Source organism: Leptonychotes weddellii, chromosome X (assembly GCF_054177405.1).
Source record: "Leptonychotes weddellii isolate Sample4059 chromosome X, ASM5417740v2, whole genome shotgun sequence".
NCBI classification, from domain to species: Eukaryota; Metazoa; Chordata; class Mammalia; order Carnivora; family Phocidae; genus Leptonychotes; species Leptonychotes weddellii.
This window is the reverse complement of record NC_138385.1, coordinates 3,778,311-3,784,722: the sequence shown is the minus strand read 5'-3', so window position 1 is coordinate 3,784,722 and position 6,412 is coordinate 3,778,311. Positions and strand designations below refer to the sequence as shown.

Below are 6,412 nucleotides of genomic sequence, written 5' to 3'. Positions count from 1 at the left end.
CCAGCACCGGGGCGGGGGGCGGGGGCTGGGGAAGCCAGTGGCCTCCAGCTCGTGTGGAGCAGCCTGCTATTCGAGGGCGGCGGGAGACAGACAGACATTCACGTGGGAGGTGAAGGGGACCCGGAGCTGAGGCCCTGTCCCTGCATCCCTCTGACAGGCTGGGAAGGAGGGAAAGCCATGGGCGCCCATTGGCAAAGCCCCATCGGCCGGCACCAGGGCCAACTCGTGTTCCCAGGGGCCGTGTGCTCCACAGATGCCCCCTTCAGCAGGTGACCGGGGTCAGCAGACCAGGCCAACTGAGTCCTCAACGAGAAAATCTCCCCCAGCGGCCCAGGCCTCGGACCGGTTGCTCCTGGTGGTCTTGAATGGGGCTTCCGGGTCCTCTGGAGACCACAGGCCCCTGGGGAGTCTCTGCGAGAGCCCTGGCCAAGGACACAGGGACCCCGGGCTGGCCCTGACTTGCCTGTCCCCCTGGGGGCCTGGTCTTCCCACCTGTCCCGCAGCGTGGGCCGGAGACCTGGCTTCCCCGGAGGGCCCTGCCTGTCCCTCCCACAGGCTCTCAGGGCCTGGCCGGCTCAGGGCTCCGGCCTCCAGGCGTGTCAGGGCCCCCTGAGCCACCCTGGGTCCGCTCTGGCTGCCTGAGTGATGCACAGGGATGGGAGGCCACGCCAGCCTTGGGCCCCTCTCTCTCCACCCCTCCAGTCCCGTCACCACTCCAGGGACAGGGTGCTCCCTCCCACTGTGGGGCTGATAAAGAGTATCATCCGCAGCTCATCCTCCCCCGGCGCAGGGCAGTGCCAGTCCAAGGCCCCTCTAGCCTCCCCAGTGTGGGCTCCTGGGGCTCAGGGTTGGTCCCTGGGCAGTGTCCTTTACTTGTTTGCTGCCTCTTGTTCATTTTATTTTTAGCCCACTTCACCAGGCTCTCTCTGGCCTCAGCAAGAGGGGAGCGTGCCCAGAGAAACTGGTGGGCACATTAACAACGCAGGCAGAGGGTCCACTGAGGGGCTGGGAGGCCAGCTGAGAAATTGTTTGCTTAGCTTCATCTATTTATTAGTACGCTTGGAAACTGCTATTTATATTTTAACCCTCCAGGGACAGCCATGAATCTGTGGATAAAGAGAGTTGGTGTATTTCCAGCCTTGAAAGTAAGAAATAATCAGTAGTTACAGACCTCGCCGAGACTGCCAGGGTGGGAGGCTGTGGGCAGTGGGGCCCTGAGTGGGATGCCCTGAGAGTAGCTGCCGGGGGTGGTGGGTGTCACCATGCCCCCAGCCCCTCAGCTTGCAGGGGCTGTGCGTCGTGACAATCAATACAAGCCAAGGACAGAATAAGCCCGTAAAAAATGTCCGGGCAATCATGTAAAGGTTTCACACCTGGGAAAACGAAGACTCCAACACCCCCCGCCCCCCCTTGCAGAAAGTGCTAGAGGCCCCTCAGAGAGTCAAGTGGCTAGGCTGGGCCAGAGCCAGGGCCAGGGTTCCTTCCTTCTGTGCAAGAAGGTGGCACTCACAGGCCTAGAAGCCCCCTGTCCCCTTGCCCCATCCCTGCAAGTGTCTGTGGCCAGCACCGCACCCCAGCTGCTTCTGGGCAGCTGTGGGGCCAAGAGCCCCGTGGGGTCAGTGTGGAAAGCGGGGCTAGAAGAGCCTCTCTTTGAGGGAGGGCCGTTCCAGCTGAATCCACCCTGATCCTACCACTGCCTCCCCAGAGGGCTGACAGGTGGGAGTGAGGCCACCGAGGGGTCAGGGTGGGAGTGGGCGGCAGGGGTTGGCCCCGTGGATACTGGAATCCTGCCTCCAGCACAGCCCAGGCTCGGGGCCCTTGTCACATGCCTGACCCTAGCTTTTTGAAGCCAACTAAGAAAATTCCTAATATTAAGACTTTTCCACGGAGAGCTGTTTGGGTCTCAGATGCCCCAGTGTTTGGTCTGTTAAAATGGCAATGTTTTGGGATGCTTATCCATAAGCATTTTCACAATCTGCCGTGGCCTGCTTGTTGTTTGGGGAGCACTGGCTGCCGTCTGTGCAGACTAACGGGAGACAGTTTAAGGACATGTGTGTAGACATAACTGAGTTCTTCCTCGAGCAAGACTAGCTTGTGGGCATCTCAGAGCTTAACAGGAGAAAAGCAACTGAAGTCCGCGCCCCCTCCCACGAGGTCTCTTTGCCTCGCTGATGGCACCCAGCAATGTGCATTTCAGTTCCTGGCGGGGAGGGGGTGGTTTGCTGTGGTCCCGTTGGCTGAGCATTGTGCGTTCCTGGCACCAGGCGTCTGCTGGCTCGGTCTTGGCCTTCGATGGCACTGCAGGGGAGGAAGCCCTCTCCACCGCCCCCCCCCACCGCAGCCCCTGCCTGGGCTGCACCCCGCCCCCACACCAGGGCGCCTCTGCCCTGGCCCAGCCACCGCGCCTGAGGAGAGCTCAGGTTTAGCTCAATTAACGTGTGGAGCCCATAGTTTACAGCTAAATCTACATACATCATAATCTAAAAAGCAAACATTTGCCTTTGACAGCTCTAATTTATGCATAGAATCAGTTTACTGTTTGCGTCTTAATTATTATTTTTTTGAATAGCTTGGTGGCAGAAAATCAAAGCCTGCTGAGTTTTATATTACAACTTATTTTCTTGTGTGTTTTTTCAATATAAAACATCTCATTAATACAGGTAATCTGGATACTTTATGTTTCAACCTTTCATGCTCATAAAACAAACTGAATGAAAATGTAGCTAATCTGTAGAGAAACTTTTTCTCCTGGTTTTTTTTTTTTTTTTTGGTCTCATCAGATACACCCGCAAATCCGTGGTGAGAGAGACTGAAACAAGAAAATGAAGAACATTCCAATCAGAGGTATGTTCAAGGAGTTTTGCCGTCCCCAGGGACGTGAGGTTCCACGGAAGTTCCATTAACACAGCACCCAGGAGGAGCACCTTTCTTCTTTCAGCCCTCATTTGCCAAAGTGTTTGTCTGAGGGCCTCTGCACAGTTGGGTGAGGGCCCAGGGGCCAGGCGGGTGGGTCACAGGCCACAAGCCACAAACCACAGGTGCAACAGAAGCCGCGCCCGCCGGCCCCCAGCCGGCCTTCTCCCGGGCAGAGCCCCCTGCCAGCAGCCCCGCAAGCTGCCTTTCTTCGGAGCATCCCGGCCTCGGCAAACAGCCGACTGCTGAGCCAGGACGGGCTTGTCTGCAGCCCCTCTGCGGCCTGTCGAGAAGCCAGGAGGTGATCCGAGAGCTACCCGACTCCAGATCCTTGGCTTTGGGCCTCCTTGGCAGGAGGAAACTCCTCTCGGACCTCCGCCTAGAGCTTGAAGTTCTTGGAGGCGCCTTGGAGGTAAGAGAGGGCGCTAGAGGCAGAGGGAGGCTCTCAGTCCTGGCCCATCTCTGGGCTTTGCGGAAGCATCTCCCCTCCCTCCTGAGCCCTGGCCCTGTCGGTCCCCGCGCCTGCCCGCTTTGGCTGGGGACCCAAATCACAGGAAACAAAGAGGCTATTTAGGTGCAAATATCCCTAATGAATAAAGAAAGGAGATTCATTTGCCAGATTATTTAAAGCAAGTTGTCTAAACCATTTCTCTTTAGCCAGCACGCTGGCCCCAGGGACCCTGCAGCACGGGGCAGCCCTCAAAAGCCTGTCTTCGGAATCCCTGCTGGAACCAGTACCTGCAAGGAGCAGTGGACGAGGAGCAGAGTGCAAAGCTGCCTCCCCCGCGCCGTGGCTGGTCAGGAGCCAGGCTGGTGAGGAGCTGTGCTGCACTTGAAGGCCGCGGCCTGGGACTCCTCCAGTTCGGCCTAGGAAAAGGCCTGGTGGAGGGAAGCATCACAGGGCCGGGCCTCATTTCCTTGTATGCCATTCCTCTCTCTACTCCAATAGTAGAACGTTTTGCAGACTCCACATAACAGCTAGCGATACTTTTATTATCTGTCGATCAGGAACAGAAAAGGGCGAACAGCCACGTAAATATGGCAGACCGCGCTTGGTGTGCACAGGGCTCCGCGGGCTCCCGGCCTCAGTGGCCCCTGGTCCTCCACTCGGCCTACGTTCCCCGAGGGCCCAGTGCGGGCCAGGCCTGTGTTCCATGCTGGGCCCGAAACGACAAGAAAGACATGGCCCCTGCCTTCTGTGAGTGCACAGTCTACTAGGGGAGGCAGATGGGAACTGCGCATGGTCTTCGAGAAAGTACCACGGGGCTGAAACCCGGGTGTCAGCAGGTTTGTGCTTTCTCTGAAGGCTCTAGGAGAGGATCCTTCCGCACGTCCTCCAGCTTCTGGTGGTGCCTTGGCTCGTGGCCGCGTCCCTCCAGTCTCTGCCCCCCGTCTTCACATGGCCTCCTCGTTCTCCTCTGCATTGCTCCTCTTCTTAGGACACTTGTCATTAGATTTAGACCCCCCACCCCCAGATAATCCAGGATGAGCTCATCTTGAAATCCTTAACTTGATTTCCTCTGCAAAGACCTTTTCCCAAATCAGGTCACAACCACAAATCCTCCCTGGCCAAGTAAGTAAATAAATAAAAGCAAAAGAGAAAGAAAAGAGAAGAGAAGAAAAGAAAAGAAGAGTCCCATGAGAGATAATGTATATTCTTCCATTCAGCCACCAGAGGTGTATTCCCAAAGTCCAGCTTGGTTCCTGCCCTTACTCACAAGCCTGTGATAGCTCCCTAGTACCTGCGAGATGCTATCTGAGCCACTCAGTCTGGCTCTCAGCATCAGGTGGCCCCAGCCTACCTCTCCAGCCACGCTCTCCCCACTCCCCCACCCATCCTCACGCACATCCATACCCCATATCAGTCCCTTTTCTCCCCAGCTTACCCTGGCGTCCTCTGTCCCTGGGCCTCTGCTCGCTTCTTCCTCACCTAGGATGTTTTCCACACCTGCTCACCTTCTTTCCACCTTACCAGGCTCAGCTCAAACCCCACCACTTCCTAGAAGCCTTCCTAGCCCTGCAGAGCTGAGAATGACTCCCTCTGCCCTAGTCCCTTCCCGTGGGTCCACGGGTCCATATCAGGGTGGCCAATTCTCCTAACTAGGATTCTCTCCCCCGGGGGATGGAGTTGAACTTGCCTTCCAGTCCCCGACACTTCGCACATGATAAGATACGCAATGGACTTTTGCAGAAAGGAATTGAAGGGGATGTGTGCATCTTACTGCTTCGTCCATTGCTTAGTTGGCAAGGAAGTTAACCAATTCCTAGAGCGGGGGAAAGGTAGGAAAACCAGCTGAGATAAAAGGGGTCCAGAGTCACCCAGCATAGCACGTGGCTTCCAAAGTTCCTGACTCCTGCCCTGGCCTTGCCTGCTGCCCCTTTTCTGCAGGGTGCCCCAGTCTAGAATCTCTCAGGCACCCCCTCTTGCCTTGGCACAAGGATTTGGGGTTCATTCTGTTGACACCTGAGATGAGTGCAGATCTTGCTCAGACTGCCCGAGGCTGTGCAGATGTCCCCCAAGCCCACTTCCTGCTTCCTCCTTGTTTCAGCCAAAGCCAGACCTCTTCCTCTCAGCTCCTCTGGCTGCTGGAATGTAAGCCCCGCCCCCCAGGCCATAGCTAGACATCATACCCAAACCCAACTCAACAGCACCCCTGGAGTCTGTGCCCAGAACCTCCCTGACAAGCCCTCCTTCTCAGGATACACAGTCCCGGGTGGCCATCCTCAGCCACCCCCTCGAGTCCTGCCTACTCAGGGACTGGCTGGTTTTGTCCCCAGCTTCTTCTTGGCCCCCAGCCTCTACCCACCTGCTCCCATGGGAGCATCAGCCCAAGGACTTCATCCCGCCATCACTACGGTGTAGGGAGGGGACAGAGCATGAACTCTGACATCAGTCCTAGGGTCACATCCCAGCTCTGTCTTCTACTTGCTTGTGACCTGCTCTGAGCCTCAGGTCCCAATGAACTCGTTCATTCACTCACTCACGAAAAAAATCTTTAGGGATGCCAGGCATACTATGTGCTAGGGATCGAGGGTGCAGCGGTGAGAAGGACAGAAATTCTGCCCTCCTCGGGAGCTCACAGCTTGGTCTTGTGAGGCGCTAGACATGCAAATAATAATGATGGAAGGAGACCAGGGCTATAATGTTGGGGCCCCGTGCTGGGCTGATGTGAGTGAAGAGCCGCTACCAATTTCCCACTCTCAAGCATGATGTTATAAAAACTCAGCGAAGAGCTGGGGGCTAAAGAATTCTGCAGTTGCGGGGCACCTGGGTGGCTCAGTCGTTAAGCATCTGCCTTCGGCTCAGGTCATAATCCCAGGGTCCTGGGATCGAGCCCCGCATCGGGCTCCCTGCTCCGTGGGAAGCCTGCTTCTCCCTCTCCCACTCCCCCTGCTTGTGTTCCCTCTCTCGCTGTGTCTCTCTCTGTCAAATAAATAAATAAAATCTTAAAAAAAAAAAAAAGTATTCTGCAGTTGCAGTAAAAAGTCATTTTTCCTG

General features: G+C 56.3%; 1 long non-coding RNA gene across 4 annotated transcripts in view; it reads left to right on the top strand.

Moving 5' to 3' along the window:
• The window catches only part of LOC115943001 (uncharacterized), a 204,248-nt gene extending 197,876 nt beyond the window's left edge, over positions 1–6,372 (top strand). For 2 of the 4 annotated variants that reach the window (XR_014141172.1, XR_014141170.1), the window contains 2 exons: positions 2,781–3,325; positions 3,571–6,372. This is a non-coding gene — a long non-coding RNA (uncharacterized LOC115943001). The remainder of the gene's footprint in view (positions 1–2,780; positions 3,326–3,570) is intronic. The other 2 variants (XR_014141171.1, XR_014141169.1) reach the window with 1 other exon arrangement.
• The last annotated feature ends 40 nt before the right edge of the window (positions 6,373–6,412 follow it).